Raw genomic sequence first — 12,871 nt, forward strand, 5'->3', positions numbered from 1 at the left:
ACCTATGGCTCCGTGGGTGTTCCTTTTTGGCCTAGCCATGTCCTGCGTTCTTGTGTGGGGAGCGGGACCAGAGACCCCGCCGGACGCCCCGCACGACACACTCTGACTTGTGTATTGACCTTATACTTAAAAATATTTTTCCAAAAATGGCAGTAACTATGGCCATTTGCCAGATACAGAATAAGTGATACAGCAAATAAAAATAGCAAGAAAACCACAGCATACTTCTAACATTTTAATAATGTTTGCTTGTGATGACCTTCTGTGATCTGGAACTTTTGAATTACATAAAAGTGGAGTTTTTATGGCCCATGTCCTATTTCAGATAGCCTCCTGTTACCATGAAGGTCTGGTTCTTGTATATCTCAAAGGTAGCTTTCTTTTTAGAGAAAGAGATTGTTTCTTCTTCCAAAAGTCTTCTCTTTTCTTCAAGCTTCATTCTCTCTTCTTGATGAACTCTTTTAAGGTTCTCAAACTGGACCTGCAGCTCTCTTTCAGTTCAGTATGGCTTCTTTCTCCTTTACTCGTTGCACAAACATCTCCTTCACCTCTTCTTTCCTCTGATGTTCACTATCAAATTTGTGTTTTGGCTTCACAGATCTCTTGAAGACTGAGTGGCTTATTCTCTGAGTCCACGTCAGTAAAGCCCTTTTCCCCAGGTTGCAATGCCCATAAAATTCATAGTGCTTCGTGTGGGTCTGTTCAGGCAGATCCTCCATGTTTGTACAAATGAGCATTTCCCAGAGTCTTACAAACCCACAGTGGTTTTCATTTTCCACTTGTACAACATCTACGGGTACTGGCACACTTTGACCATCTTATTACAACTTTTACCTCATCCATACTTCCTACAACAGCAAATGGCAAGTGTCCATTTACTGAAGCATTGATTTCAGCAGTAGTTCCATCATCTGTTGGGAACTGGTATATCTGGACGCCATTGCTGACCAATGCACTCGTGAGCTTGATCTTAAACTTCCGTAATTCAGCTTTAGAAATTGCGTCTGCTTTGGCAATCACTCGTGTAATGTTCACCTTGTTGTCAAGGCTCTTCGTGGTTAAGAGATCAAATGTCTTCAGAGACTGGCCTGTTGGTGAGATGAAGTGGAGGCCCTCATAGATATGATAACAGTGGTAGTTGGAGAGAGAACGCTTAATCTTCAGTTCTTCTTGGACAGAGGTCTCAAACTGAGTATCTACAACAGTCAACTATTGGTTGGCAGCTTTCGTCTTTGTTTATTTGGTCACCAAATCCCACCGTATTCACAATGGTCATCTTCCATTGAACATTACTTTCTTGGAATTCATACATTTGAGCTTTAAGTCTAACATGTCAGTAAAAAAATGTAGGGATTCATGGTCTTCAAAATTAGTACTAAACAATGTATCAATCAGCATTGCTTTTCCCATTTCAGTCTCCCCAACACAGGGTATATTAAAACAGAAACCTTGCTGAATGGATCTATTGACCACCTGATCAGGCAAACTCAGAACTAACATGGCCAGACATAGTTAAAGAATGAATTTTCTCTTTTTTCCTCACTGTTCATCATCAGATACTTGGCAGAACATACAAGTTTTTGTTGCCATGGGAGACTGAAAGAACTGAAATGCCTACTCTTATTAGATGAAGCCAGATATTAAGTGCAGTGAAAACTTTTCAGTTCTATTTTACTTAACACAGTGACAGATGATGTCTTGAAATATTCTTTTTCATTTCCTTTCAAAATGCATTATTTTTCTAATTTTCCTCTGACTTCTGGCCACTTCTCTTTTTTTAAAAAAATTAAATTTATTGGGGTGACAATAGTTAGTAAAATTGCATAGGTTTCAAGTGTATAATTATATAATACATCATCTATATATCATATTGTGTGCTCACTACCCAGAGTCAGTTCTCCTTCCATCACCATACGAGGTCTGACAATTAAGTTTGCGAACTCATCCTAGAAAAAGTGCTACATACCTCATTGCTAAATATCACTACAGTCACTTTTGAAGTACTCCCCTTAGGAAACTATGCACCAATGCCAGTGCCTAGTCCACCCTTCAAAGCAATCTTGGAACTCTTTTTCTGCATTGGCCATCAGAGTTGTCATCGTTATTACCCTTGATGTCCTGAAGTCATCAACATATCTTCTTTTCAATATTTACTTTATGTTTAGGTAAAGAAATAAGTCATTGGGGGCCAGATCAGGTGAGTAGGGAGGGTGTTCCAATACAGTTATGTGTTTACTGGCTAAAAACTCACTCACAGACAGTGCTGTGTGAGCTGGTGCATTGTCGTGATGAAAGAGTCATGAATTGTTGGCGAAAAGTTCAGGTCATCTAACTTTTTCATGCAGCCTTTTCAGCACTTCCAAATAGTAAACTTGGTTAACTGTCCAGTTGGTAAAAATTCATAATGAATAACCTCTCTGATATATATTTATACGTATATATAAAGGTTAGCAACATCGTGGCAACAAATTCACAAACTTAATTGTCAGACCTATTTGACCCCCCTTACCCTCTGATAACCACTAAATTGTTGTCTGTGTCTATGAGTTTGTGTTTCTTTGTTTGCCTTGTTCTTTTGTTGCTTTCAGTTTTATATACCACATATCAATGAAATCATATGGTTCTCAACTTTTTCTGACTTATTTCACTTAGCATAATAATCTCAAGATCCATCCATGTCACAAATGGCAGCATTTCAATTTTTCTTATGGCAGAGTAGTATTCCATTGTGTATATATACCACATCTTTTTTTATCCAGTCATCCATCAAAGGACACTTTGGTTGTTTCCATGTCTTGGGAACCATAAATAAAGCTGCAATGAACATCGGAGTACATATGTCTTTATGGATAAATGTCTTCAGATTTTTGGGGTATATACCCAGGAGAGGGATTACTGGGTCACATGGTAATTCTATTCTTAATTTTTTGAGGAACCTCTCCTTCAGGAGGAGACTAAACAGTGATATTCCACAGGTTTCCATCCTCGGCCTTCTTCTTCTTCTTCTCCTTCTCCTTCTCTTTCTCCTTCTTCTTCTTCTCTTCTTCTTCTTTTTCAATTCCCATTTATTTTTGGCTCTTGGGGCAATGTCATTTTTTCCAATATGATACAAAGCAAGTTCAACACAAAATAGAAATTTGAAGTGTAGGGTAGGACTAAACCAAGGGTGAGGGGAAAATGGTAATAACAAAAGATACGTTGCCAAAAAATGGTGTCCTGTCCCCTCTCCTCTGAGGAATGACTCAAACATTTAGGTGGCAGTACATACATTTCCATATATATACAGTAAGACTGATATTTTTTGGGCTAAGAAAAGGTGGGGATGGGAAGGGCCTTTCTGGAGGCTTAGGGACCAAGGCTGGTCTCTCTTTCCCCTTAACCCCTTTCTCCAACCAGAGAAAGGAAGGGATCCAATGTGAGAGGGAAGTAAAGTGGAACAGGGAAGGATCCCACTTGATAGAGTGGTGCAGACCCCTACAGTGGAAACAGAGCTCAGGACAGAGCTTGCAGGGAGACTGAAAATGGAGATAATACTGTTAACATCTCCCCCAATGCTGAGAGAGGAGCAGGGAAATATATGGAAATTAGGACTTTAATAGCCTGGATCCCACTCCAAAACTGCTCTAGAATTGGAAACCCCACTCCTTCCTTGTAGGGACTAGTTAGGGTGGTTTCCTTTCCCCTTGGCTACCACATGAGCTTAGGATGTTGGTCATCCATCTGGGTTTTCGGCACATGGTTCTAAATATGATCTGGATGGAAACACAGCTTCTTGGAGAATTATCTTGAAAACAGAGAGGGAAATATTAACTGGACAGATGGGAGGAATGGACACCAGAAGGAAATACAAGGTTTTTTAGCTCTCTTTTGGAAATAAAAATTTAAGGTATTTTTATCTCTCTTTCCACTCTGGGAAGAGAGAGGAGATATTCAACAAACAACAAATATTTATTGAGCGCCTATTATGTGTCAGACACTCACCTCCCCTAAAAGAAAAAGAGATAAAGGCAGAAAATGCGAATTCTGAGGGAGAGTAAAGGGGCAGTTGAGGAAGAAGGCTGAAGGAACTGAGAAGCCTGAGTGATGGGGCTGGGCCTTAGGCCTTTTCTTCGGCCTCCTCACCGAAATCTTCCGCCCCTTTTTTTAAAATGGCCTCATGGTAGTGCTGGTACTCAGAGGCGAGATCATTCATGTTGCTCTCAGCCTCGGTGAACTCCATCTGATCCATGCGGTTGCCGCCTACCAGTGGAGGAAGACCTTCCGGTGGAACATGGCAATGAACTGCTCTGAGATGTGCTTGAACATCTCCTGAATAGCGGTGCTGTTGCCAATGAAGGGACCGTCATCTTTAGGCCATGGGGTGGGATGTCACAGACAGCCATCTTGACGTTGTTGGGGACCTGAGCCTGCTTTTCTTGGCATTCTATTTATGCTCTATGAAAGATCTTGTCCACTCCCGTGCCTTGAATTACCCTTTGCTGATCACTTCCAAATGTGTATTTCTATCCACACGTGAACACCCAGACAGACACCGGGAGTTCAACACATTAAAAAATTATATCACTACCTTTCCTCAAAACTTTTCTCTTCCTATATTCCCTATCTTAATAAATGACACCGCTTTCCCACTGCTCAATCACCTTCAATCGACTAATAAATCAAATTGATCAAATTGATTCTAACTAAAGGAGTCAGTCCAGTTCTCTGAAAATCAGTTCATGAAAGCTAATTCACCAACAGGTCAATTTACAAAAACCTAATTCACTGAATGGCCAACTTGCAAAAATTTAATTGTTCTTTTTAGTTAATTTTCACAAGTACTGCATTTATATTTTAGAAAAATTATAGAATACATCTTAACATAAAGCAGAAAATAAAAGCAATTCACTCATAATCACTGTTAATATTTGGGTGCATAACATTTGATCTTAGATCATATAGTATATGCTACCTTGAAACATTTTCATTAAGACTATGTATTATTGGCATCTTTTTACATCAATAAGTAAACTTCAACAGCATTATTCTGAATGACTTTATAATATCCTTTCAATAGGGGTACTATCATTTACTGTCAATTCTTCTTTGACAATTTATTATGTTCAATTTTCACTGAGATAAACAGTGCTAAGTTGAATGTGCATTTTTTTGCAAACCTAACCATTTATTTTCTGAGAACAGATTCCTAGAAGATAAATTGCTAAGTCTAATGATATATTCTCTGTTAAGAACATTGCTGAAATGTTCTCATAAAAAGGTGTGTGGTTTTTTTTAAGTATGCTTCTACCAGCAATGTATAAGCCTGCCTTGCCCCCCATGTCTTTCCTTACAACTTACTAATAAATTGAGCCAATTTGGTGCTAAAAATGCCATCACCTTAAATTCATATTTTTTTATTACAAATTTTTTGGGGCTTTAGGATTTTAATTGTATGTTTCTTGGCCTTAACTGTTCATATGTTTTATTTGAATATTTAAATCTACTTTATTGGAGTATAATCAAGATACAATAAAATGAATCTAGTTTTTGTGTACAAGTTCAGTATTTTTGACAAATATATGCCCATGCAATCACTACTCAATCAAGAAATATGACATTTTCATTACCCTAAAAAGTTCCCTGGTATAATGAATACCTCTACCCTGGTCCTGGAAAACTAATGCTTGATTTCAGTCACGATATATTATTTTTGCTTGCTTTTGAATTTTATAAAAACGTAACATACAGTATGTACTCTTTTGTGTTAAGTTTCTTTCTACTCAGCATAGTTTTGAGATTCATTCATGTTGTTGCATGCGCAGTTCATTCCTTTTTATTGTGGAGGAGTATTTAATCATATGAATATACCACAGTTTGTTTGTTTATTCACCAGTTGAGGGAAATTTATATTGTTTCCAATTTGGAACTAATTTAAATAAAGTTGTTATAAATATGAATATTTATGCACTTTTTTTTTTATAAATTATGCTTCCATTTCCCTTGGGTAAACACCTAGAAGCAGAATCACTACATCATATGGAACACGTAGTTTTAATTTTATTAAAATCTGCCAGTGTTTTCCAAAGTGGTTTTTCCATTTTACACTTCCACCAGCAATAAATAAGAGCTCCAAGTGCTCACAATACACATTTTCAATTTTGTCATTCTATTTGGTATGTAATGGTATCTCATTGTGATTTTATTTACATTTCCCTGATTATTAATAATATTGATCCTCTTTCATGTCTTATGACCATTTATATATCTTCTTATTTATCTACTCATATATTTCTTATTTGGCTATTATGTTTTCTTATTATAGAGTTGTAAAGTTCTTCACGTATTCTGGATATAAGTATTATCATATATATTGAAAATATTTTCTCCCAGTCATGGCTTGCTTTTCATTTTCTTAGCAGTATATTCCAAGGAACAGAGTTTTAAATTGTTATGAAATTCTATTTGTGTTGTGGTTAGTCCTTTTTTGTTCTACAATTCTTTGCCTAGCCCAAGGTTGTAGAGATGTTTTTTCTTCTTCTAGATTTTTATTGTTTTTGCCTTGATGTTTAGATCTATGATCCACTTTTAACTACTTTTGTTTAACTTTTTATTATGGAGCACTTCAAATGATGAAAAGTAAACAGAAGAGCACCTGAGCTTAAGTCCTGCTGTTGCCTCTGCCCCAACTTCGCTAACATCCTGGCCCAAACAGGCAAAGTGGGGTGAAGACTGGCCTGGGCCTTGGGGGATGAGGTGGTCCACACTGCCAAGAAGATGGACAAGATGGTGCAGAAGAAGAGCACAGCTGGAGCACTGGACTTGCTGAAGGAGTTTAAGAATATTCCCATGACCCTGAATTTATTACAGTCCACAAGAATTGGAATGTCAGAAAATGCTCTTTGCAAGCAGAGTACAGAGGAAGAAATTACATCTTTAGCTAAGTCTCTCATCAAATCCTGGGAAAAGTTATCAGATGAACCATCAACTTATAAAGATCCTGAAGAAAAGGGGAAAAAAATACACTGCAATTATATCACGAAATAGCCCTGAAGAGAAGAAAGTAGCTCCAGTGGCAACTTAAGCAGTAGAAAGGATGAGACAAATGCTAGAGATAATTACGTGTCATCTTTTCCTCAAGCACTAAGCACGTCTGATTCTGTATTGCTGCTCTTCGAGTAGATGACTACATTGTTTCTGGAGCTGATGAGGAAGAATTAGGATCTCAAGTTGAGAAAGCTATGTATCCAGAAAGAAGGAATAGAGACATGAAATACAAAAATAGAGTATGAAGTCAAATATCAAATCTTAAGAATGCAAAGAATCCGAATTTAAGGAAAAATGTACTGTATGGGAATATTCTTCCTGACTTATTTGCTAGAATGACTGCAGAGGAAATGGCTAGTGATGAACTTGAAGAGTTACAGAAAAACTTGACCTAAGAAGCCATCAGAAAGCATCAAATGGCCAAGATGGGTGGAACCCAGACCGACTTATTCACATGTGGCAAATGTAAAAAGAACTGTACTTACACACAGGTAGAAACGCGAAGTACCAATGAACCAGTGACAACATTTGTTGTCTGTAATGAATGTGGAAATTGATGGAAGTTCTGCTGAGTTGGAAGATTGGCCAAATGTCTGGACCATTGAGAAAATGGATTTTGTAATTAGCATTAAAACTAGGCCAAAGACCTAGTTTTTATGCAAATCAGATTTTTAAAGTGACATACATTCTTAGGTTAATCTATGTTTTTGACATAACTTCCTTCCTTAAATGCCTTCTACAGTTTCAGAGCAGTAGGGAGACTACATAATAATTGCGTGGTATCTGTTTCAAACACTTTTTTTCATTTTTATGGGTAATTGATATTAAACTTTTATCAATTAAACTTTTGGCAATTTATTTTTACCTTTTTTCCTTCCTAAAGGAAAATGTACCTTAACTTTTTTACAGTCTGAAACATACACAATAGAAATGTTATTCTTCTCAGTTAACACATAAATGAAAATTGCATTTTCCCCCATATTGGCATGTACCTGCAAATATTAATGGAGGAGAGAGGTAATATGATTACAGGTTTATCAAATGTGGTGTGTATTCAAATACTACTTGACCAGCTTATCTAAATTGTACACAATATTTGGATTAGCATAAAATTGGTTTTAATTATTATATTCACAAGTCTAGGATAATTATATATTAATATTTTGCATTTGTAACTGACCGTGACCACCATTTATTATAATTTCTTATACATGTTTATTACTTGTCCTTGATAGATTTTACTTTTGGAAATATGACTTGTCTTTGTTGAAAAAAAAAGTAAACAAAAGAATATAATAAATTCTTATCTACCCCTCCAAGTTTCAACAATATTAATATTCTGACAATCTTATATCATCTGTCCCTCACTAACTCTCTAACTTCAATCAATGATGATGACGATTCCAGTTTTTTTCCTGAGGTAAAATTTATGTACATTGAAACACAAATCTTAGTTGTACAATATTTTTATTAGTTTCACATGTACAAAACACTGTAATACTTACATTTACACCCCTCACAAAGTGATAACCTTCTCTCCCCAATCTACTACCCCTCTGACATCGTATGATTGACATCTGTTACAATTCCATTGACTCTATTCCCTATGCTGTACTCCACATCCTGTGAATATATATATATATATATATTTGACATTCAGTATTATTCAGCTTCAGCTTCAGGTGTATACTGCAGTGGTCAGGCATCTACACCATCCATGGGGATATGAAATACAGTTTGGGGAATACAATCAATTATGTTAGCCATACAATTTTTAACAAAAGATGCACCTCTGTAACTCACAACATTATCTTAATACAGAACATTGCTATCATTCCAGACAGTTTTCCTTGTTCCATCCCTGTAATCTCCTTTTCCCAAGACAACTACTAGTCAGATTTTGTCACCTTAAATTAGTTTTGCTTCTTTATAACTTCATACAATGAAGCATACAGTTTGTGGTCTTTGATCTGGCTTCTTTTGCTCAGCATAATTTCTGTCTGTGAATCATATGGTAGTTCTATTTTTAACTTATGAAGAACTTTCATACCGTTTTCCATATAGGCTGCACTAATTTACATTCTCACCAACAGTGTACCAGAGTTCCCACATCCTCTCCAACACTTGTTATTTCTTGTCTTGTTGATAATAGCCAACCTAACAGGTGTGAGTAATGTATCATTGTGGTTAGGATTTGCATTTTCCTGATGGTTAATGATGTTGAGGTACTTGGATATCTTCTTTAAAAAATTGTCTATTGGGGCCGGCCCGGTGGCTCAGGCGGTTAGAGCTCCATGCTCCTAACTCCGAAGGCTACTGGTTCGATTCCCACATGGACCAGTGGGCTCCCAACCACACGGTTGCCAGTTCAATTCCTCGACTTCCGCAAGGGATGGTGGGCAGCGCTCCCTGCAACTAAGGTTGAACATGGCACCTTGAGCTGAGCTGCCGCTGAGCTCCCGGATGGCTCAGTTGGTTGGAGCGCATCCTCTCAACCACAAGGTTGCGGGTTCAACTCCCGCACGGGATGGTGGGCTGTGCCCCCTGCAACTAGAAAACAGCAACTGGACCTGGAGCTGAGCTGCACCCTCCACAACTAAGATTGAAAGGACAACAACTTGAAGCTGCATGGCACCCTCTACAACAAAGATTGAAAGGACAACTTGACTTGGAAAAAAGTCCTGGAAGTACACACTGTTCCCCAATAAAGTCCTGTTCCCCTTCCCCAATTAAAAAAAAACAAACCTTTAATAAAAAAAAAAATTGTCTGTTTAGTTCCTTTGCCCATTTTGTAGTCACATTGTTTTGTTTGTTGTTATTAAGTTGTATGTGTCTTTAAAATATATTTTGGATACTAACTACTTATTGGATATATGATTTGCAAATATTGTCTTCTATTATCTAGATTGCCTTTTCATTTTTTTTGTTTCTTTTGCTGAACAGAAGCTTTTAAGTTTTATGTACTAATCCCATTTGTTAATTTTTTATTTTGTTGTTTGTGCTTTTGATGTCATATCCAAAAAAATCATTGCAAGACCAATGTCCAGGAGCTTTGTTCCTACATTTCCTTCTAGGAGTCTTGTGGTATCAGGTCTTAGGTTTAATTCATTGATCCACTTTGACTTAATTTTTGTGAATGGTATAAGATAGCTGTCCAATTTCATTATTTTGCATGTGTTTATCCTGTTTTTCCAGCACTACTTGTTGAAGAGACTATTTTTTCCCTGTTGGGTGTTCTTGGCTCCCTTGTCAAATATTAGTTGACCAGATATACAGCGGTTTAATTCTGGGCTCTCTATTTTGTTTCACTGGTCTATGTGTCTATTTTAATGCCAGTACTACACTGTTTTTTGTTGTTGTTGTTTGTTTGGTTGTTTGTTTGTTTTAACTATAGCTTTGTAGCATAATTTGAACTCAGGAAGTGTGACACTTCTGAGTTCTTTTTTCTGGGGATTTCTTTGGTTCTTCAGGGTTTTTTTGTATTTCCATACAAATTTTAGGATTTTTTTTTTCTATTTCTGTAAAGAATACCATTAGAATTTTTTAGGGATATTATTGAATCTATAGATGACTTTGGGTAATATGGACACTTGAACAATATTAATTCTTTCAATCTAGGAACATGGGATGTCTTCTTGTTTGTGTCTTCTTTGATTTCTTTCAACAAAGTCTTACAGTTTTCAATGTATAGATTTTCCACATTCTTGGTTAAGTTTATTTCTAAGTATTTTATTGTTTTTGATACTATGTGAGTGGGATAGTTTTTTTTTATTTCTTTTTCAGATGTTTCATTATTAATTTATAGAAATACAACTGATTTCTGTATGATGATTTTATATCCTACAACTTTTCTGAAATCATTAATTCCAACAGTTTTTGGTTGAATCTTTGGGAGTTTCTATATAAAAAAATCATATCATCTGCAAATAGCGACATTCCTACTTCTTCTTTTCTGATTTGGATGTCTTTTCTTTCTTTGTTTTGCCCAATTACTCTTGCTAAGGAATTCAGTACTAATAACAGGGTGAGAGGGGCATTCTTGTCTTGTCCCTGAAATTAGAGAGAAAGCTTTCAATTTTCCTCCATTGATTATGTTAGTTGTGGGATTGTTATATATGACATTTATTATGTTGAGGTTTGTTCCTTCTATGCCCAATCTGTCAAAGGTTTTTATCATGAAAGGATGTCATATTTTGTCAAATGTTTTTCTGCATCAATTGTGATGATCATGTGATTTTTATCTTTCATTCTATTAATGTGGTGTATTCCATTGATCAATTTGCATATGTTAAGCAATTCTTGTATCCCAGAAATATATTTCACTTGGTCATGGTGTATAATTCTTCTAATGTGTTGTTTAATTCAGTTTGCTAATGTTTTGTTGAGAATTTTTGTATCAATATTCATCACAGATATTGGTCTATCGTTTTCTTTTCTTGTAGAGCTCTTATCTAGCTTGACTATCAAGGTAATACTGATCTCATACAATGAGTTTAGGAGTGTTTTCTCCTCTTGTTTTTGGGAAAAATTTTGAGAAGTGTTGGCATTAATTCTTCTTTAAATGTTTGGTAGAAATTGTCGGTGAACATGTCTGGTCCCAGGGCTTTCTATGTTGGGAGGTTTTTGATTATTGATTCAATCTCTACTCACTCATTAGTTTTGATTGGATATTAGTGACTGCTAAATATTGGAGACAGAGAGAGGGAAAGACAAATAGAAGATAAAGAAAAATATATGCATGGAAAGATATGTCTGATATAGAATAAACACTAGGTATAACTATTATTAATACTTAAAGAATGTTTTTAACATATTCAAAATATTAAAGAATTTATACTTAGAAATTTATTTATAAAAATATTTTCGATGTGTGTATTTATTCCTATGAATATGAGAAATAAATTTCTATTCTTTGGGAATATATACCTCAAATGAATATATTCTTTTTCTTAATATATACAAAAAGAATGCCCTATGGAATTCTGGGAAAATGTTTGCTGTATTTGTCTACTGGTTCTCTCTGCCAATTCCCCTCAGAAACATTCGGTGTGAAATTTTAAAATCCAGACAATATCTATAACAAACATAGATAACCATCTCCAGGAGTCCCAAAATACCAGAATATGGGAATAAACCACCAAAATTATAAAATCTGCATATCATCAATAATTGTGCAAGAGAAAACAGAAAAGGCAAGGTGGCATTAGACAAAACCTGAGATCCTCAAAATGACTAAAAATTATTTACAGGAAAGATTAGCAGGCTAAACTGAGAATAGCAGCAGAAACTGGGAGAGGTTTAATAGCAGGTGAGTATAAGAGTCCCAAGGTAAAGTCTGGAGGGGCTGCATCAGTCTGTACTTCATGGATCAAATCTAATCATCCAGAACTTTTCTCCAGAACAAAGCTCAACACTGATAAGAAAATTCTGGGAATATAATCCAAACTACACAGCACAGGGAAAATAAAGATTCTTTAAATGAGCTAAAGTATCAAGTTTTCAAATCCAATATAAAGTTATTATATGACAAAATAGAAGGTAGAATAAATTCCTAACAATTGGGGGTGGGAAGAAACAGAGCATGGAACCATCTATATAAAACAAACAACTGTACAAAAGAAGAAGGAGGAAGAGGAGCAGGAGGAGGAAGAGAAGAAGAAGAAGGAGAAGGAGAAGAAGAAGAAGAAAAAGAAGAAAAGAAAGAAAAACATAGCCAAAAGACATACTTACAAAATACATAAACACTCCAACCTTGTTTCAAAATGCATTAAAATAATTTAGAAAATACCACAAGATATGAAAGAACAATATAAATCAGAATGTATGAAAATTGATAAACTAGGTAACA

General features: G+C 35.9%; 2 pseudogenes; one reads left to right on the forward strand and one right to left on the reverse strand.

Moving 5' to 3' along the window:
- Positions 1 to 316: 316 nt before the first annotated feature.
- LOC117017342 (septin-10-like) lies at positions 317 to 4,228 on the reverse strand (annotated as a pseudogene).
- Positions 4,229 to 4,355: 127 nt separating this feature from the next.
- LOC117017343 (transcription elongation factor A protein 1-like) lies at positions 4,356 to 7,595 on the forward strand (annotated as a pseudogene).
- The last annotated feature ends 5,276 nt before the right edge of the window (positions 7,596 to 12,871 follow it).

This window comes from Rhinolophus ferrumequinum, chromosome 25, assembly GCF_004115265.2.
Source record: "Rhinolophus ferrumequinum isolate MPI-CBG mRhiFer1 chromosome 25, mRhiFer1_v1.p, whole genome shotgun sequence".
In the NCBI taxonomy this organism is placed as follows: domain Eukaryota; kingdom Metazoa; phylum Chordata; class Mammalia; order Chiroptera; family Rhinolophidae; genus Rhinolophus; species Rhinolophus ferrumequinum.